We start from the raw sequence: 22,402 nt of genomic DNA on the forward strand, positions 1-22,402 counted from the left end.
AAACAGGCTGAGAAAGAAATTAGGGAAACAACACCCTTCTCAATAGCCACAAATAATATAAAATATCTTGGCGTGACTCTAACTAAGGAAGTGAAAGATCTGTATGACAAGCACTTCATGTCTCTGAAGAAAGAAATTAAAGAAGATCTCAGAAGATGGAAAGACACATTTTTAAAATGGTAGCATTTGGTATACTTTCTTGAGATAATTTTTTTATAACTTCTTGTATAAATAATTGCCTGCTCTTTACATTTCTATCCTTTTCCTTCTGAAAACAACCACTTTCTCAAGGTTACTGTGTACGCCTCAGTACACATTTGATTATCTTTGTTTTGCTTATGCCTGTAGGCATATATATGTCCATAAACACTTCATGCAGTTTTATAAACTTGAATGTTATATAAATCATGTCTCCTCACAACTTCAAGGTTTCTACTCTATACCCTTGGGAGCTCCAGTTGTGAGTACAACAGAAAGCACCTAGGGTAACATGATTTATTTAAAAATTTAAGGGAAAACATAGTCATGGCAAACATTTTCAGATAGCAGGGTAACCACCAATTTTAGGTAGCATAGAGTTTTAAAATTTAGCATTATTATATTTTGCTCAGTGGTGTCATGTTTTCCATAGCTCAGCTTGGCACTGGTGTCACAGAAAGTAGGCACTATGTGAAAGTCAACCAGATGGTATGAAGTAATATGGTAATATCAAGTCTGCTTTCAAGATATCAGGAATTGTCCAGTGCACAGTAGACACTCATATCCCTATAATATGTTTCTTGAGGATAGTTATCCAAAGTGAAAGTGACAGGGTATCTCTGTGTAACCTTGGCTAGCCTGGGAATGGCTATGAAGCCAGATTACACTATAGAGATGCACTGCCTCCGTCCCCCCTCCCTAGGTGCTTATCCAGCTGGAAATACTGTTTTAGATATGTCTTCATATAGTTATATTATGCAGACAAAGATTGAGTTGCTTAAAAACACCTACTTTATAAATGATGTGGAGAATTCTAACTAAGAGAAAGACAATAGATGGGCTTAGTGAACATACTTTGACCTTATTTGGTAGTATAGTCATTCATAATCATCAGTTAGTTCAGATAGACCTCAGCAGTTAGCTGCTAGAGAGTCTAACTGTCTTATGGATCTACAGGTTTCTAGTTCCAGTGATGGACATAACCTGTGTTTCTCATTTCCTCTCCTGTACTGTTTCTTGCATTGCCTTCCTTCTCGCCCCTCCCATACCCTCCCTGCTCAGCCCCTGGTTTCCCTTTTGTCCTGCCTTTCCCACTGCATCCCTACTTTCCATTCCTGCCTCTCGCAACCTTCATCTAATTTCTTTCTTTTTGGTGTTTTTATTACAGTCAGTATTAAAATAAACATTCTTATAAACATTCCTTTGTGTGCATGTAGGAAAGCCACCATATTTGAATTGATGAATTTAAACTTTAAAATTGAATAGAAAATAGTTGTCTAAATGTGTCTCAGTTTCCTTTGTTTAGTCTTTTCTGAAGCTATAGATACTGGCAGAACTTTTAATTGGAGGTGACAGAAATGGGAAATAAAGTTTATCTTTTTCGTGCTTCAGTTTTATTTCTTTATGGATTAACATCTACTCATGCTCCTTTGCCTAAGCAACTTTAATTTCCAATAATATTTTAATCATTTAAAACAATTTTTAAAATTATAATGCATATCATTTATTTTAAGTTATATTAGCTAAACATAAAGTTTTTGCTTGTTACCTATTTTGCAAACATATTTTCTTATGTATTACATGTATTTTATTAATATAAACATTTTCCTTATTTTGAGAAATAGATGATTTTCTACTTGTGAAGTTAGTATGAAACTAATTTTGTTTTTAATATTTAATCTGTTTTTGGTATATAGATAAAGCAGACTTAGAAGTGACTATGTATTCTGTTTGTCTTGAAACAGGTGTGGTCCTTCTGACTCTTCTTCACAATTACTGGGGCTGCATGCGTATACACACATATGTTCTGTCCAGTGCTCTTTGTATAATGATGTTTTTTTCTTGGGTCCTTGCAAGGTGCTTAACCATTTTCTTCCATCCTTTAATACAGCATCTTCCTCTGTTTACTGAGCACCCCTGATTGTTCTCATGCTTGATGTTATCATTGGTGTTAGGATTGGATGTTAGATATTGGTTCTAAATAGGGAAATGCTGTTTTTTAAGGTTCTCTGACACATCACTGGTTCTAAGAGTTCACATCACTTTTACCCACAGCCCTAAGGTGACCTGTAGCTTTCTGCAGTATCTCCAGGCTGTTCTTTAGACTTCTAAATTGAGTGGAGAATACTAACCTAGGGTGCATTTGTTCTTTCTAGCCTTCAGTGGCTTCAGGCTTTGTGTTTTTGTATATCATGCCAGTTACCTGGGGATTTGTGGGCATTGGATCTTCGGAGGCATCAAGCCTTCTGTATCACTCTGGTATTTCTTCTAAAGACACTTTTAAAAAAGTCTTTTATACCAACTTATTTCACTTTTATTAGCAAAGTTATACTGACTCTTTCTGTTTTTGAAAGAAGTATGAGACAGAGTGGTCTGTATGAACTCACCTGTCCTTTTCCTAAGTGTCATTGAGACCTTTATGCCAGCTTTAGAATTGCTTATAGTTACTGCCTGTCGTTATTGCCATATAGAAGATGTATATCGTTTGTGTATTTAGCACTTCATTTGAATCCCATTTCTCTTATTTTTTAGTGGATAACACATCTGTTTGTGTTGTTGTGCCAATAATATGCAGTTTTTTGAAGAATAATATCTTTCAAGGTAACAGATAATATTATGCATTTTGTATTTAGAAAAAATGGAGAGAGCGAGAGGGAGGGAGGGAGAGAGGGACAGTTTAAGAGAAGAGAGATAAAAGACTGTAGAGAGTTGGGGGATTAGACAGATTGTACTAAGGGGACTCAACTCTTGAGCAAAGTTAGTTTTAATCTTTTCAGTGCAGCAGATGAGCTGTAGCTGAGGCAGATAAATCATTCCAGCCCCATTCATCTCTGCCTTCAGCTCACTGCACAGGGCATTTTTGTTTTTCACATGTAAATGGGTGTGAAGTTGAGAGGTTTGCACTTAGCCTTAATTTTGGCACTTTATGACTTGCACTCTACTTTTGGCTTTTCTGAGTGCAGAGTAAATGACTGTCAGTTCGATTGTGTGTGAAAACTCCTGTTCTATCATGGGATATTATCAGGAACCCAGGATCAGCAAAACTGTGTTCTTTTGGAAATGCTTTTCTTCACCATGATGAATGCCCATAGCAAGAGCAGAGCTAATAACCCTATTCATGTTCCACAGAAAGATGAGAACACTTCATCCTCTTTTGCCAATATCACATTTTTGATTCTCCTTCATTTTAGGGAAAATAGTCTCTCTAATTATTTCTTTAATGAATCAGATAGTATATGGAGCTTTTGAAATGTTATTTTCCAGATGGATTCAACAATCTTACCATCTATTGTGTAATTTAGTGGTAAGCTTTTTGCATTCATCATACTTGGGAAGGTCAAGCATTTTATGACCTCAAAAAGCTTGATCCTTGTTTTGAGCAGACAATTACCTAAATGTTCCCATTATTTCGAATGGATATTTCAAACATCTCAAGGTTTCCCTTTACTAGGAGTCTCAAGTGTTTTCTTTTACTGAATACAGAATTCAACTGAAGCAGACTTTTATATTATCTAAATTTTCTTATGTTTTTCTCATTTTATTTTAAAAGATACTATGGTAGAACATGCTGATATAACTTTAATGATAAACTTTACATTTACATGTTATAGCTTTGGCATTTCTGCAAGACCCCAGTTGAAACTAAAAAACCCGTATTTTGACACCGTAGTTGAGAGATTGATATAGCTAGCACAGATAAAAATCACATTGGAAGACAGACTGTAGAGTGCAGTTTATTGGTTATTCTGAATGCTTGGGTTGCAATCTCCATGAAGCTGATTGGCAGTAGCATTTACTACAGATGCTATAGGTAGAACGGAGAGTAGAAAATGGTGGTAGCAATTAATAAATTGATTGCTGGATTAGGTGATATATACAAACATAACCTTAGGGATCTGTGTACCCCATAAAATCCTTTATCACACAATGCACTTGCACACACGCATGCACGCACATATATTTCATATAAAGCAGTGTACATAAGATGTAAGTTGAGTTTCTACAATTGGTCTTTTTTGAACCACATCTTACTAAAGTCTGATTCTAAATCCTCCTGTCTTTATTCTGGATTACTCACTGATACGTTCAGTGGATCTTCCCATGTCTTGTTTCTTTTTTTTTTTTTTTTCCATAGGAGTGTTTTTATTATGCTGCTTTCTATATTCATGTATTTTTCTTCACTTCAATTGTCTTACTTATTTTTACATACAATTAAGAAATAAACAGTACTGTGCTAGCAATTGATACATATAGAAATCTGAAATTTGCCCTCTAGTTCAGCATTTAAACATTGTTTTTTATTATTATTAGGTATTTATTTCATTTACATTTCCAGTGCTATCCCAAAAGTCTCCCACACCGTCCCACACCCACTCCCCCACCCACCCACTCCCACCTCTTGGCCCTGGTGTTCCCCTCTACTGAGGTATATAAGGTCTGCACGACCAATGGGCCTCTCTTTCCACTGGTGGCCAACCAGGCCATCTTCTGATACATATGCAGCTAGATACACAAGCTCCGGAGTACTGGTTAGTTCATAATGTTGTTCCACCTATAGGGTTGCAGATCCCCCCAGCTCCTTGGGTACTTTCTCTAGCTCCTCCATTGGGGGCCCTGTGATCCTGTGAACATCCACTTCTGTGTTTGCTAGGCTCCGGATTAGCGTCACAAGAGACAGCTATATCAGGGTCCTTTCAGCAAAATCTTGCTAGTGTATGCAATGGTGTCATCATTTGGAGGCTGATTATGGGATGGATCTCCAGGTATGGCGGTCTTTAGATGGTCCATCCAGCAGAATTGTATTAGGATACAACCATACTTGTTTGTCTATGGTTTTACTGCTAAACTATCATGGTGGTTGAGGAGCTGAGAAGAAAATTGAATGATCCAAAAGCCTACAGTCGTTATTTGGCCTCTCACAGAAAAAGGTTGCTATTTTATGCCTCAGGAGACTCACATCTCAGGTTGTGGAAACATTTGGATCATAATAAAATCAGGGGAAAAGTATTATATCTGTGTGTTACACACAGAAAAAACTGAATTTGCATGGTACAACACCCCCAGTCTTCCATGTTTTGTGGGAATTGATTTATCATTTTTTAGTAAAGGTGTGAAATGATTGTCACTGCTACTGCTTTTACAATTTCATTCAACAGTTCTCCTTGGCATCATAAGAGGATGTGGTGACATATTAGAAGTGTAGTGGGGGAATATGGAAGGAGTGATGGTTGAGAGAAATAATGCTTGTTCTTTTTATATGCCAAGTCATTTTGGGTCTGATTCTATAGCATTCTACTTTTTCCCTCAAATTAATCTTGGGCTTTTTTCGCATATTAGGGGCAGTACACTCATCAGCCTAAAATTAACTAAAAAATTACTTTGTGCATTTTAGGTGCTTAATAAGTTTTTATGACTTGAATATTAATGTCCTAATAACTTTTCTGTATTCATTTATTCATTATTCAGGTATTTGAGTGCTTACTATGTGCCAGGCATGACATAGAGAGGCAAGTGAATAGGCAATGAACAAGACACATGGCATCTCTAATAAGCGAGCTAGACAGTGAATAAGTTTATGATTTTTAAAAATGGTGGTTATAACCTAGAAGGAAGGGTAGGAACTTACAAGTGAATTGGGTACCAAAAGTCACATAGCAGGGTAGACTTATTTGGTGCTGTTTCAGTTGGTAACTGAATAATGAGAAAGTTAATTGTTAGAGAGTGATCAAGAAGTATTTTTGCGAAGAGCAAGTTCAAAGCTGCAGATTGGCTAAGAAAGATTATAACATGCAGCAGTTACAGGAAAAGGGGTGGTGTTGGTGGTGGGTTTTTTTCTTTTTTTTGGTGTGTGTGTGTGTGTGTGTGTGTGTGTGTAAATTTAGGAATGTTGGTCTGTGTGAGAGTGTTAGTGGTAACAAGGCATGAGTTTAGTTTATGCATGTTTTCCTAGATTTTCAAATAATTGATCAATAGTCTATAAATAGAAATGTTGGTGTATCTGAACTAAATAATTACATGTATGAATGAAAGCAAAGACCTGCATAGTACAGGTAAAAGTAAGGGAAGAGGAGAGAAAGAAAAGCATTGAAATAAACCTTCAGGCTATTCAGTATTAGTACTTGGTTTTTAGTCCTAAGACCAAACATCATTAAAAGCCACTACCTGCACCTTGCTTCCTATTGATGCAGATTTTTACCCAGAAAATAGTGAGTGAACTGGAAAATTTAAGGAAAATAAGCATTCAAGTAAATCTGGGGCGATAGTGAGAATTCAGATTAAGAGACATTACTACTGACATTTGTCCTGACTGCTTTTGCTTCTTTTCTATGTACCTTGGTACAAGTTCTGTGAGAGGAGCGAACTACAGTTCTGAAAATGTCATCATATTGGCTTGTGGACACACCTGTGGGATATTTTCTTAATTAGTGATGGATGTAGGAAGACCCAGCCCATTGTTGGTGTTCCTCCTGGGCTGCTGGTCCTGGCTGCAGAGAAAACAGGTTAGCAAGCCATGGACTGCATACTCACCATCAACACTGGTACTTGTTCTCTGCTTCAGTTCCTGCCTTCAGGTTCCTGCCTTGAGCTCCTAGTTTGACTTCCCTCAGTAGGGAATCTGACCTGAGCATGAGCTGAAATACACCTTTCCCTCATCAAATAGTTTTCTGCTCATGATGTTTTATCAAAGCAGTTGAAACCCTGACTATGACAGCATGTAACAAGAAATTAGGACTGCTAGTGAGCAAGACTCAGGTGGCTAAAAATCATTCCAAAGCCTGCAGTTTTAACTAATGTCAGCCTCATAGAGGCAAAATACACACAAACACACACACACAGTGTAAGAAGATGGATGGTATGTGGAAAATGGCGTGTTTAGATCAACACAGAAGTAAAAGGACGAGGTTCTACATTATCCAAGAAAAAGGTAACTGCACAGAGCAAAGCTAGATCTGGTTCAGAGTCACCATTGTGCCACTCTAGGGATGACTGTAAAGAGGAGGCTATACAGAAATGGTGGAAGACTGAACACTCGGGCATGCAAAGGAAATTAACTTTGAACCAGAAAATATACAGAGGTTTTTTTTTTTTTAAACACAAAAAGTATAGGAAATTATTAAACCTTAAAACATATAAATGAAAATTTAATCCAATACATTACCTACAGTGTTATCTCAGCCACATTTGGCTTAAAAATGCAAAATTCGTATTGTCTACTTTACTCCCTTGGTGTCTCTATGTCAGATATAGAAGACCCCCACTTCTTTTGCCAAGGGTCTTCATTATGTTGTCTTATGTCTGTTTATCCACTGGCTTTTGGTAGAACCTTCTTCCTATGTGTCTTATCTTTTAGGGGTTTGCATACTCTCTCCCATTTTCCCCTTGTATATTTGTGGCTTGCTAGTATCTGCTTGTTTGCATTTATATGTAGTGAGAAGTGCAATGAAAGTTAAGTGGATTGAATTTTATAGCTAAATCCTCTAAACCATAAGGATGCGATCTATTTTTGGTATTGGCCTCTGCTCTTCAGGTATCTATTCAAGATATAAAGGCTGATTCACTTGAGGCAAATCCTGTGCTGAAGGTTGGTCATTCTCTGGCAGCAATCTGTCAGGGAGCAGGGTATGCCAAGGAAGTTCTCACATTGGAGTCTTTGACCCCTGATATAATTTACCTGCTTTAACTAACCATGGTTTTTAACTTTAATATTGTATTATATTGATACAATTTAAGCCTAGAGAAATGGAAGAATCCTATACTCTGTACATTTCTCCAGACAAATTACTAATGGCAGCTAACTTTTATCATAAGATTGTGCATCCATTGTATTCCTTGGCTAGACTTTAGGATGTACATAATTTGATAATCTGTCCCTTCAGAACAGTTTCCAGAAAGGATATTATGTGGTCAGTTTTATTGTGTGCCTCAACAATTATTGAGATAGTATCTTATTTTTCCATCTGGGGCATTATGACAAATTTATAATGGTATACAACTGTCAGTGGTCAAATATGGTACCAACTTCGTAACAATTTACAATCCCCCAATGAATTTACCTGGGAAACTTCTGTGAGTGCTTCTTCCGTTGTAGTATAACGGTAAACTTGTGTTAAATACAAAAGCAAGTCTGTGGAGAACATTAGCTCATAAATACTGGAAACTTTTTATGTGGTGTAATATATGGCCCAGAAGAATGAACTTCACAGTCCGACTGGGTAAGAACCCTGGTAGAGGAAGTTTAGCAGATGGCGTAACCTCTTAGCTGTGATTACACCGTCCACTGTGAGAGATGATCCTTCCCTCTAGAGTTTGTGTGAGTCTGAGAGAAGTAAAAGTACAGACTTGCACAGACTCTAAAGAGGTGACTGCTAATATATTTCTGTCATCATTTAATTTTTACATTTAGAAAATGACAACTATGTAGCTTTTTCTCTGATCCTGGTCCTTCTGAGAGTTATGAAATTAAGATGTAAACATTTTTGATTTAAAATATGTAGTGATCTGTAAGTCCCATTTTGTTTTAACTCTCAAAATACTTGTGATACAGTTGACCTAAAAGGAGAATATTTAACCTTGACCCAAGACTAAATGAAGCAAAATCGTTTTTCTACACCACAAAGAACAGAGAACAGTATTAGGAGGATCACTTCAAAAGGTAGCTTTGAACACCCCTGGCATGCTATGGGGTCATGTTAGTCTGCCCAGTCTCTATGTCTTAAATATTTAGAATTCTGGAGAAAAATGAAATACAAGAAGCTTCAATGTAGGTACCAGAACACAACTTTATGGTTACATGCACTTTTGTCTTGAAAAATGTCTTTGGTTTTTATTTATTATCCCTTATGACTCCTCACCCCAAATGATTAAGTAAGATATGCTGTGAAGGCCATGTAAATCTTTGGAACAAAAAGTAGACATACAAGCCCCAATTACCGAAGCAGAGATGGTAATACACTATCTTGGACTTCAGTGGAATGGATCAAAAGAAAACTTTTTTTGTTTTGTTTTGTTTTCTTTTTACTTGTAGTATAACTAGACCACTTAACCATGTTCCTTGAAATTCAGTGTCCCTGTGTCCAGAAGCAGCCATTCTTCAGTCTGCGTAGATCTGGCGTAGCCCAAGAAAGTGGTGATTTTGTCTGATTTTGTCTACTAATTGTTATTTTTTATTTATTATAAGTTCAAAGTTATTTTAACATTCTCCCATTATATTCCAGCATGTTTAGAAACAAGTGTTTAATAAATGATTGTTTCCAAACCCTTATCAATCAGTAAATACTAAATACTTGTGCTCATTCTGCTCAACTCTTCTGAAATAAATTATATGAGAGATTAGGGAGAGTTCCAGGAGAAGGAGTTTTAGTAATGTTTGAAATCTGAAAATTGTATTCTACTCTTATGTATTTGTGAAAGTATTTAAGCCTATTTGGTGTGTTTAAATTTGTATTATTAAAATGACTTAAATATTTCTAAATAATTATTTTTTGATTTCTCAGAAAGGGCACATATTCTAAATTCATAAATTTTCTTTAAAGGCAATTAAATAAATAATTCAGAAGTGTATTCTGTTTACCTGTTAATAATTAAGCAGGTTAGTCTGTGTACTCTTTATAGTCATTGAGTTTTAATTTATTTATTTGTTGGTATGTTGGTTTTTAAGAATTTATTTAAGGACTTCTGCTATTGGAGGATAAAAACAAACAGAGTAATGCTGCACAGTACCGCAAAGAGAGCTTTGCAAGGACAAGAAAGAAAAAATAAAAGTCAATTGGATTTGAGGCTTTAAAAGCAGTGTTATATAAACAACCCTTTGAACTTTGTCCCTCTATGTAGAAAAATATGGTGCTGAGAGGAAGTTTAATTGACCCAAAGCAATGGCTTTGGAATTGTCCTAAAAGTCTCTCCCAGTGGATTTGTTATGATTTCTCATGCCCTTGCTTCAGGGCTCAGCTGGGCCACTAATGTGAAAAATTCTTCAAGTCAACCATATGACTTATTCCATTTCTGTGGTGTTGTACATTAATATTCAAAACCAAAATGATTGCCTCCATCTAAGGGACCACCATTATGGAAAACTAGAACTCTATTTGACTTTAAATTTTTTTCAGTGTCCTAAAAATTTTGCACTTTTTTTTTTCTGCTTCTGTCCTTTGGTTGGGTGCAAATATCTGCATCTGACAAATATCTTCAGCTGCTTGTTGGGCCTTCTGGAGTGTGGACATGCTAGGTCCCATTTTGGGAGCACTCAATAGTGTCTTGCCTTGGGACCTCTCCTTGAGCTGGATCCCACTTTGGGCCTGTCACTGGACCTTCTTTTCCTCCGGCTCCTCTCCATTTCCATCCCTGTAATTCTTTCAGACAGGAACAATTATGGGTCAGAGATGTGACTGTGGAATGGCAACCCCATCCCTCACTTGATGTCCTGTCTTCCTGCAGGAGGTGGGTGTGTTTCATCTAAGGTCCCTCCTTTTGAATTCTGTGAGTCTCTCATCTCCCAGGTCTCTGGTGCATGCTGGGGTGTGTGTTTGGGGGATCCCCAACCACCTATCTCATTCTTTTATGCCTGTTTACATTCTTTCTGCTGGCCCTTACTTAGGGCTTCAGTCCTTTTCCCTCACCCAATACCAGATCAGGTTCCCCTTCCCCCCCTCCTACTTCTGCCCCCCTCCTGACTCCTTCCACTTTCTATCCTAGGTCCCTCCCTCTGTCCACACCTGTGATTGCTTTCTTCTCCCTCCCAAGTGGGACAGAGGCATCCTCACTGGGGCCCTTCAGTTTGTTGAGCTTTTTGAGTTCTATGGACTGTATCTTGAGTATTCTGCTTTCTTTCTTTCTTTCTTTCTCTTTCTCTCTTTCTCTCTTTCTCTCTTTCTCTCTTTCTCTCTCTCTCTCTCTCTCTCTCTTTCTCTCTTTCTCTCTTTCTCTCTTTCTCTCTTTCTCTCTTTCTCTCTTTCTCTCTTTCTTCTCTCTTTCTTCTCTCTTTCTTCTCTCTTTCTTCTCTCTTTCTTCTCTCTTTCTCTCTTTCTCTCTTTCTCTCTCTCTCTCTTTCTTTCTTTCTTTCTACTATCCATTTATTAGTGAGTACATATCATGCATGTCCTTTTGGGTTTGAGTTACCCCACTCAGGATAATATTTTCTAGTTCCATCCATTTGCCTGCAAATTTTGTGATATCCTGGTTTTTAATAGCTGAGTAGTATTCCATTGTGTAAATGAACTATATTTTCTGTACCCATTCTTTTGTTGTGGGACATCAAGGTTGTTTCCATCTTCTGGCTATCACATAGGCTGCTATGAACATAGTGGGATGCATACCCCTGTGGTATGGTGGGGCATCTTTGGGGTATATTCCCAAGAGTGGTAAAGCTGGGTCTTCAGGTAGATCTATTTCCAATTTACTGAGGAATGTCCAGATTGATTTCCAGAGTGGTTGTACCAGTTTACAATCCCACCAGCAATGGAGGAGTGTTCTTCTTTCTCCAAATCCTATCCCACATGTGTTGTTACCTGAGGTTTTGATCTTAGCTATCCTGATTGGTGGAAGGTGGAATCTCAGGGTCGTTTTGATTTGCATTTCTTTGATCACTAAGGACTTTGAACATTTCCTTAGGTGCTTCTCAGCCATTTGAGATTCCTCTGTTGTGAATTCTCAGTTTAGTTCTATAACCCATTGTTTTGATTGGATTGTTTGGTATTTTGGTGGTTATCTTCTTGAGTTCTTTATTTTGGATATTAGTTCTCTAGGATGTGGGGTTATTGAGGATTTTTTTCCCAATCTGTAGGTTGCTTATTTGTCTTATTGGCTATGTCTTTTGCCTTACAGAAGCTTTCCAGTTTCATGAGGTCCTCTTTATCAATTCTTGATCTTAGAGCATGAGCCATTGGAGTTCTGTTTAGGAAATTTCCCTCTGTGCCAATGAGTTCAAGGCTCTTTCCCACTTTCTCTTCTATTAGATTCAGTGTATCTGGTTTTATGTTGAGGTCCTTGATCCACTTGGACTTCAGCTTTGTACAAGGTGACAAATATGGATCTATTTTCATTTTTCTCCACACAGAAAGCCAGTTAGACAAGCACCATTTATTGAAGATACTTTCTTTTTTCCATTATATATTTTTGGTGTCTTTGTCAAAGATCAAGTGACAATAAGTGTGAGGTTTCATTTCTGGGATTCAATTCTATTCCTTTGAACAACATTTCTGGCTTTGTACCAATATCATTCAGTTTTTATCACTATTGCTCTGTAATAAAGCATGAGGTCAGCAATAGTGATTCCCCCAGTCATTCTTTTATTGTTAAGTATTGTTTTTGCTACTCTGTGTTTTTTGCCTTTCCACGTGAATTTGAGAATTGCTCTTTACATGTCTTTGAAGAATTGTGTTGGGATTTTGATGGGGATTGCATTAAATCTATAGATTGCCTTTGGCAAGATAGCCATTTTTACTATGTTAATTCTGCTAATCATTGACCATGCAAGATTGCTTCATTTTCTGAGATCTTTGATTTCTTTTTTGAGAAACTTAGAGTTATTGTCATACAGGTCTTTAACTTGTTTAGTTAGAGTTACCCCAGATATTTTATACTATATGTGGCTATTGTGAAGGGAATTGTTTCCCTAGTTTCTTTCTCAGACTGTTTATCCTTTTTATAAAGGAATGCTACTGATTTTTTTGAGTTAATTTTATGTTCGACCATTTTGCTGAAATTGTTTATCAGCTGGAGAAGTTCTTTGGTAGAATTTTTGGGGTCACTTATGTATACTATCATATCGTACAAATAGTGATACCTGTATTTCTTCTTTACCAGTTTTATCTTCTTGATGTCTTTTTGTTGTCTTATTGTTCTAGGTAATACTTCAAGTACTATATTGAATAGATATGGGGAGAGTGGGCATCCTTGTTTTGTCCCCGATTTCAGTGGGATTTCTTCAAGTCTAATTTAATTCAATATTGGCTGTTGGTTTGCAGTAGTTTGCTTTTATTATGCTTAGGTATGGACCGTGAATTACTTCTCTCTCCAATACTTTTACCATGAAGGGGTGTTGTATTTTGTCAAATGCTTTTTCTGCATCTAAAGACATGATCATGTGATTTTTTTCCTTTGACTTTGTTTATGTAGTAGATTACATTAATGGATTTTCATATATTAAACCAACCTTGCATCCGTGAGATGAAGCCTACTTGATTGTGTGAATGATGGTTTTGCTGTGTCCTTAGATTTGGTTTGCAAGAATTTTATTGAGTATTTTTGCATTGATATTCATAAATGAGATTGGTTTCAATTTCTCTTTTTTGGTTGGGTCCTATGTTGTTTAGGTATCAGAATAATTGTGGCTTCATAGACTGAGTTAGATAGTGTTCCTTCTGTTTCTATTTTATGGAATAGTTTGAGGAAAAATGGTATCAGGTCTTCTTTGAAGGCCTGGTAGAATTCTGCACTAAATCTATCTGGCCCTGGGCCTTTTTTGGTTGGTAGATTTTTAATGATTTCTTCTATTTCCTTGTGTGATATGGGCCTGTTTAGATAGTTTACCTGCTCTTGACTTAACGTTGGTATATGACATCTGTCTAGAAAACCATCCATTGCATCTAGATTTTCCAATTTTGTTGTGTATAAACTTTTATAGTAGGATCTAATGGTTTTTTTTTTGAATTTCTTCTGTTTCTGTTGTTATTTCTCCCTTTTCATTTCTGATTTTATTAATTTGGATATACACTCTTGGCCCTCAATGATTTAATTTGGTTAGGGGATTTATCTATCTTGTTGATTCTTTTAAAGAACCAGCTTGGTTTTGCTGATTCTTTGTATTGTTTTCTTTGTTTCCATTTGGTTAATTTCAGCATTGATTTTGACTATTTCCTGTCTTTTACTCCTCTTGGGTAAATTTGCTTCTTTTTGTTCTAGAGCACTCAGGTATGCTGTTAAGTTGTCAGTGTAAGATCTCTCCAAATTCTTTACCAGGGCACTTAGTACTATGAACTTTCATCTTAGCACTGCTTTCATTGTGCCCCATAAGTTTGGGTATGATATGTCAACATTTTCATTAAATTTCAGGGAATCTTTAATTTCTTTATTTTTTTCCCTGATCAAGGTATCATCGAGTAAAGAGTTGTTTAGTTTGCCCGTGTATGTGGGCTTTCTATAGTTTTTGCTGTTATTGAGGGCCAGCCTTAGTCCGTGGTGATCTGATAGGATGCATGGTATTATTTCAGTCTTCTTGCATCTATTGAGGGTTGTTTTGTGACCAATTATATGGCTGATTTTGGAGAAGGTATCATGAGGTGCTGAGAACAAAGGGTATTCTTTTGTTTTAGGATGAAATGTTCTGTACATATTTGTTAAATCCATTTGGTTCATAACCTCTCTTAGTTTCACTGTGTCTCTGTTTAGTTTCTGTTTCAATGATTTGTCCATTGGTGAGAGTGGGGTTTTGAAATCTCCCACTATTATTGTGTGGGGTTCAATGAATATTTTGAGCTTTAGTAAAGTTTCTTTTATGAATTTGGGTGCTCTTGCATTTCGTGCATAGATGTTAAGAATTGAGACTTTCTCTTGGAGGATTTTCCCCTTGATGAATATGAAGTGTCCTTCTTCATAACACTTGATAACTTTTGGTTGAAAGTGTATTTTATTGGATATTAGGATGGCAACTCCTGCTTGTTTCCTTGGACCATTTGCTTGGAAGGCCTTTTTCTATCCTTTTACTCTGAGATTGTGCCTATCTTTGTTGTTGAGTTGTATTTCTTGTATGCAGCAAAATGCTGAACCTTGTTCGCATAACCAGTCTGTTAGCTTATGTCTTTTTATATATAAGTTGAGTCCATTAATATTTAGAGATATTAAAGAGAGATGACTGTTGGTTCCTGGTATGTTTTTTTTTGTGGGTGGCTTTATGTGCTTGTGACTCTCTGCTTTTGCTTTGTTGTGAGATGCTTGATATCTTATTCTTTCTTTGGTGCACATGTCTTCCTTGTGTTGGAATTTTCCTTCCAGGATCTTTTGTAGGGTTGTATTGGTAGATAGATACTGTTTGAATTCAGTTTAGTCCTGGAATATTTTGGTTTATCCATCTATGTTGATTGAGAGTTTTGCTGGTTAGAGTAGTCTTGGCTGGCATTTGTGTTCTTTTAGAGTCTGCATGACCTCTGACTCCTCTGGCTTTCATAGTCTCTTTTGAGAAGTCTGGTGCAGTTCTGATAGGTCTACCTTTGTATTTTACTTGGCCTTTTTTCATTTTAGACTTTTCTATTTCAATATAAGCCATATTAATAATCATAATCATGTCCAGCTTTCTCCTCTTCAGCTCCATCCATGTTCTTGCCTGTAAATGTCAGTTTTATTTCCTCACATGAATGGATAAGATGAGAACTGTACCCAACCTGTGCAAATACATGGCCTAACCATTGGACTGAGCATGAGGTCCCCAATCCAGGACTTAGAGAAAGGACTGAAGGAGCTGAAGGGGTTTGCAACCCCATAGGAAGAACTAAAATATCAACCAATCAGACCTCCCCCACCCCAGAGCTCCCAGGAACTAAACCACCAACCAAAGAGTACACATGGAGGAACAATGGCTCCAGCCACATATGTAGCAGAGGATGGCCTTGTTGGGCATCAGTGGGAGGAGAGGCCCTTGGTCCTTTGAAGGCTTTATGCCCCAATATACAAGGGCGGAACGGCAGGAGTGGGTGGGTGGGGAACAACCTCATAGAAGCAGGGGTGGGGGAATAGGATAGGGGGCTTGGGGGCAGGGAAAACTGGAAATTTGAAATGTAAAGAAAATATCCAATTAAAGAAACAAAACACCCAAATACATGGCTGGGACTGAGCCAAGAGAGTTTCTATCTAACTATCCCTAGGCCTAGGCCTGAAAGAAAGCTTCAGCCTTTGAATACAAACCTAGGCTGCTTAGACTCACTGCTGAATAAATCCCCTCTTTCTAGCTCTTTCTGAACTTTGGCTGGTTGAATCAACTTAGCTGTTGTGGCTCAAGCTTCTCTCTAAGCTGACTGACTAAATTTGACTTCTTTTGACTTGTGACTGAATTGGTCTGCTAGGAAAGGCTGCCTCTAAGCTCCAGAGTGAACCACTCTAAACTCAGCTGAACCTAACCAAACTGAACTCCCTCTCTCCCTGTCACTGCTCTTTAAGTTGCCTGTAGATCCTGTCTTTAGAGTTAGGTGTATCCCATCTCTCGCCTACTGTGTCAGATCTTTCTCGGATTTGTTACTTTTCTGCCCCTCAGGTAGACATTATTGTTTGAGATTTAAGGTGTGTACTTAAGTCCTGTCTTTATTCCAGCCAGAGGGATTAAAGGTTTGCATTCCAGCCAGAAGAATAAAAGATATATGTCTGCATTCCAACTGGATATGTGATCCTTGCCATAGCAGCCATGTTGGTACTTTAAAATTACTCTAGACTTGCCAGTATACCTATATCAAATTCATGTTTTCTTCTGTAATTCTTATTCTTCCTCCCGCACTTTCTTCCTGGCCCTCTACTGGTTTCAATTAGTTCTTAACTGTATGCACATGACTTTCAGGTTGGCCACTTAAGCATAGACAACCTGTTAGAGAAGTTGTCCCTGAAGAAAACTGACTCTCCTTCCTGTGGTAGCCATAGAGTTCCTAGCATGCTTGTAGCTTCCCCAAGTAGGTCTTGGGCAATGTGAGCCATTCCTCAATCCATGCTGGACCATTGATGTAATCCTGTATGGTCTCAGTAGGCAACTATACATACTAAGAGTTCAAGAAGACAATATTTTGCATCGGTCCTCTTGGCTCTCTGGCTCTTGCAATTCACCAGCCTCCTCTTTCAGTGTTCCCTAAGCCTTGGGTGTAGGAGTTGTGTTATAGCTCTCATTTGAGGGAGGACACTCCACATCCATTTATTCTCTGCACTTTTCCCAATTGTAAGTCTCTGTCATTGCCTCTGTCTACTGAAAAAACAGGTTTCTTAGATAATGGGGTGTGAGCTGCACCAAATGTATTGGCGTGATACATATTGAAAACCATTTTTTTTCTTTTTGTCAAGTGCACTATTGATACATTTTGTTTTCATACCACTGTATGCCTAAAACTCCATGCTGGGTCTGCCATGGAGTATGGAGAATTTGCTTCTTCTCATATATCCTTGGCCATATGGCCTGTTATTAATATGATATAACAGCCACGTGCTACTGACACTGTTCTCATACCACTTGCTCTCAGTCTTTGTAAAAACCTCTTTATTCTATACATGTTTGCCATGGAAGTGAGATACTTATTCAACTGAAATTTGTCTAGCTCTCCTTCTCTTGGCTAATTATTTAAGACTGTTTCTAAGCTTAATGGCACTGGACTGTAATCTAGGATACCTCTGAGTAAGTACCTGAGTTCAAGGCCTGCCTGGAAAATTTAGGGACACTGTCTAATAACAAAAGTAAATCAAGGGTGGCATATAACTTGTGTGTGGGACCCTAAATTGAGTTCCCAATGGAGCAAACAGACAATTGACAACAAAAGCCAAGGGCTTCTGCTGATAATTGTAGATTTAGTTCAATGAGGATGTTTCTAAGAAAAAATATTTTCTCTAAGCAAGCCTGTTTTTATGCAGTAAATACTTAAATGAATTAAATATTGTATAGCAGTTCTTGTGCTAGAGAAAAGTGTGTTTATCAGATAAAGGCAGATATAGTATTTAAATGAATGGGATACTAGCTTAAAATTAACAACTTCATTTTATGTTTTCTGATTAACTCTTACTTTTTGAATTCCTGACTTACTTGCCCCAATCATATTTTTCATTATTTAATTTTTATATAAATCTTGGTAAGATTAATTATTATATGATACTGGTTAGATTGACTCAGGCATGTGAAACATGGTGACTTTTCTCTGTGCTCATAGTCTGTTTATGTTTTCTAATTAATTAAGTGATAATAGTTGTCTTCTTTTCAGTTCTGTAAATGTTTATTGAGTTCTTGTTAGACACTATTTAAAGAATTTCAGAGAAGATAAAAATGAATACATTCGACAGGCTTATCTACTGAAGCAATCCACAATTGATAAAAATAGCAATATAAAAATAATAGTTAATGAGCAGCCAGCTTGCTGTGTGCTAGGCATAGTATTAAAGAGGATAATGTTTGTCATGATTCAGTCTGGCCGCAGCCAGCCGACTCCTACAGATATGGCTTACTTCTTTACCTAATCACCTAGGTTTTGTCTATTGTAATCTCTTTTAAGAAACTTCTTTTCCAAACCTGTGAAAGGAGCAGTCCATGTTGCTCTCAGCATTGATACCTTGAGATTTTCTTGACTGTCATAAATCTAATAATTTGCTTGCTTGTTTATTATTTGGAATAATATTACTGATAAACTTAGAATTCTAGGAGTTAAGGGTTGCCAAAGGGGAAAGTTTAAATTAGTATATTATATGTAACTTTTTATATGTAACTTTGAGCCCTAGATGTCTTATTTGCATTATAGACATAGACATAAGTGGTTTGTACATTGGTCAGTTTGTTCATTCTTTTATTTAGTAAATGCATTGATCATGTAGCATCCAGCAGATACTATTTATTGTGTGTGAAGAAGACAGTGGTCCTATCCTGTTCTAATAAGGGAGAGAGGTAGTAAATAAAACTTACTCTTACAGCATATCACCTGATAGCCAAAGTAATTTTCCCTAAAGCCTTTTTCCGGACCACTTTGCTATTTAATCCCTAACCCTCATACACTTTTCGTCCCCATCATCCTCTGTTCATATAATCAATTATTTTGATCTTCCTCCTCGATCTGATCTGCAGTGTCTCCTAACACTTGCTGCTGCAGAGTAATTGTGTTCCCGAATGTAGTGACATTGTTATTTCCCTTTTCTTGACTCCGTTTGAATGTCAGTACAGCCTAGACTTGGGTATCTTTTATTTTGCTGGTGTCATTTATTGTTCCAATCTTTGTTTCTGTTTGCAAGACTGTTGCATATGAATATTAAAGATCCAGCCAATTCCAATCCTAAGAGTTTTATAAAAGGGGGTCTTCATTGTAGATATACTGGCTTATAGGATTAGCTTATGTTTATGTAATGCATTTCCATTAGCAAAACTGCTTTTGAGACTTGAAATGACTGAGTCTCTGTGGAGATTATTAGTAAATATGACATCAAGGTCATCATAGAGATTTCATAGTAAATTTAGAAAGATCGCTTTCCAAGGACATAATTTTAATTGGAGAATTGCTTGTGGCTAAATTTTCTTATTGTGAGACATAGCATATTGTTTTCAAAAGCCCCTCAGCATCTTGCTTGCTTTAGCTCCAGTCTCAGCTCTGAGTCTGTATTATTAATATGCTTGTGGTTAGACAGGAATCTAAGTGTCTTTCTCAGGTGCTTTGGAGATGGCTCCAGCAGGTAAGAGTACTTAATATGCAAGCATGAAGACCCAGTCAAATCTCTAGCACTACATAAAAAAGCTAGCTATGGCCATTGACTACTGTATCCCCCAGCACTGTGCAGGCTGGAGACGGGGCTAAACTTTCTGTCCATCATCCTAGCTCTAAATTCAGTGAGAGACTGTCTCAAGGAAATAAGTCAGAAGGTGATAAGAGAAGGACATCTGAGGTTCTCTGATCTCTGCACACATGTGTGTACATAGCACACATACATTACAACCAAAAATTTCATACAGATAAATAAATAGAATAGAGTAGAATTTCTAAAAGAAACAAAGCAACTATTTGTATGTATCCACTCCTGTCCCAGGGCTTAGGCAGGTTTGCAGTGAAACTCCACCAAACGTGTTACCTTTACTGCTTATGTTTTTCCACTTGTTTAATTTTTCCTTTCTTTTAATTATCTGTGATTATCCAAACATTTTCATCCCCATTTTCCATTTTTAATGATATCTCAATCTTACCTTATATACTAGTTAACTTGCTGTCACTTTTCCATCTGTCATATATTATAAATATTCACCAATTCTGCTTAAACATTAATACACAGGGCATAAAGGATGGTTCAGTTGGTAAAGTTCTCGATGTATAAGTGGAGAGACCAGAGTTTGTTCTATAGAATAAATGTAAAAATCCAGATGTGGCATATCCTTGTAATTGCAGTGTTGGGATGCAAAAGCAAGAATGTCATTGGTACCTTGCTGGCCAGCCATGCTATACTAATTGATGAGCTTTAGGCCAATAAGAGACCTTGTCTCAAAGAAGAATGGCATTAAGGTCATCATAGAGAATTCATAGAAAATTTAGAAGTATCGTTTTTCAAGGACATAATTTTAATTAGAGAATGGCTTGTGGCTAAATTTTCTTATTATGAAACATAGTATATTGTTTTCAAAAGCCCCTCAGCATCCTGCACAGAAATGGTGGCATTTCTGAGGATGATAGCAAAGGTTGTTCTCTTGCCAAAAGACAAATGTGTTCATGTGTGTACATATGAAGACACGCCTGCACACACATCCAAATATTAAACTCTAAAACTCATTGTTAATATGATTGAAGGAAGTCTCTATTGATACTCTGCCCCTGTCCTTCCAGATGTGTGGACACATTGCTTTGCATCGAATGTGGTATGTTTAGCTGAGGATCTGTACTGGATGTTTTCAGTTCTTGTAACGGTTATGTTTCCTTATTTTTTTTCAAACTGTAAATATTAGAATTCTTGAAGTCACCTACATTCTTTTCAAAGCTAATCATGAAGACATTAATGTAAATACAAATGGTTTCTTGAATGATTCCTAATTTTAAGCATTTAATTTTTTTGTAGATAACTGAATGGAGTGTTTGAATTGCGCTTTGCGACTCTGAAGGCTGAAGGTAATGGCCAGTGACGGTTTCCATGGGTTTTGTCTTCGTGGACATACTTTATTATTTTCAAGGCCACGGATTTACTACTGAAACTTTTTCTTGATTGCCCTTTAACAATCTCTTCCTCAAAATAATATATAATTATAAGTAAAACAAAAACCCCTTGCCATTTTACAATATTTAGTTCTACTTGTTGATGTTATACTTTCTTCTACATAGAAATGTTTTATGCTTCTCATTTTTATTAGTTTGAATTCTTCTTATTGTAAGCCTTGCCCTTTCTCTAAGTAGGCATATTGACTCAAAATCGGAAAGTAAGAATATATTCGTGCTCAGGAATAGCTTTACAACTTATGATAGGAGAGAGATAAAAGTGCTTTCTTTGGAAACATCCAGACTGTTCAGATGACATTTAATAGCTTCAGATACACAAGTCCAGAATTGCAGGCAAGAGGTTAACAATAGACTTGTGTTGCTGCATTGTGTATAAAGAGCTCATAGGACTTGAGAGAGGCTTCTTAGACAAGAGGGGGCTGTAATTACTTTGCTTCTTACATGCATGGTTAGATCTTCCAGAGAGAATAACATGCTAGGGTAATTTATTATAGAAGAGTAAATCACAGATTACATAGGAGGGGGTTGGGGTAGTGTGATCCAACCATCAGTTTGTGAATACATACACTTAAGCATGTGTGATAGCTTGTTTTTAATTTCTTTACACCAGTGCACACCTCAAACGTTCCGTTTAGCAGTGGGATATGCAAATTGTTCCAAATGCAGCAGCAGTACTTTCACCTGAATGTCAAAACTGCCAGACAGCTCTAAATCAAATCTTTATAACATTTTAAAACCAACCAGCCCCAAGATTGAGGCACCAAACTCTGAAAAAACTTGTCTCCCATACTCCAAACAGCTCCTGTATGTCAACATAGTAATGTCAGAGTTCTAATTCACCTGCTTTCTAATTTTAACCTTTTAAGGATTTTATTTTATTTGGCTTAATTACGATATTTTCTACAAATTAATGATAAATGCCTTGATTAATAAAACCAAATGTCAGAGAAAATGACAACTTGATGAAAAATTAATACTAGGCAATATTTTAAGGTACAGAGGTACTAAAGATGTATTCTTGAGACTGGTATTTCATCGACTCTTTCTTGAAGGCAGGTAACCAGAATTTTCTTTGTAGGTTTCCACTACTACATGAATAGGTGCATTAATAATATGATTTCATCTGTTTTTAATGTTAGTTATTATAAATAGAAGTATACTCCTAAGTTATCTCTTGTATTACTGCATCATTCATTTTTATTTTACAGAAACAAAATAATGCATATAGTATGATAGTGATAAAAATAAAATTAGCATACTGAGAATCTAGCTAGTTGTATGTGTTTGTGTGTGCATATGTT

At 36.8% G+C, this 22,402-nt stretch overlaps 1 protein-coding gene across 9 annotated transcripts in view; it reads left to right on the top strand.

Moving 5' to 3' along the window:
* The window catches only part of Zbtb20 (zinc finger and BTB domain containing 20), a 751,404-nt gene that overhangs the window by 125,686 nt on the left and 603,316 nt on the right, over positions 1–22,402 (top strand). For all 9 annotated transcript variants that reach the window (XM_029470523.1, XM_029470521.1, XM_029470520.1 and 6 more), the window contains exon 2: positions 20,947–20,996. The gene's annotated coding sequence lies outside the window, so the exon portion shown is untranslated. The remainder of the gene's footprint in view (positions 1–20,946; positions 20,997–22,402) is intronic.

The sequence above is a fragment of the Mus caroli genome, chromosome 16 (assembly GCF_900094665.2).
Source record: "Mus caroli chromosome 16, CAROLI_EIJ_v1.1, whole genome shotgun sequence".
In the NCBI taxonomy this organism is placed as follows: Eukaryota; Metazoa; Chordata; class Mammalia; order Rodentia; family Muridae; genus Mus; species Mus caroli.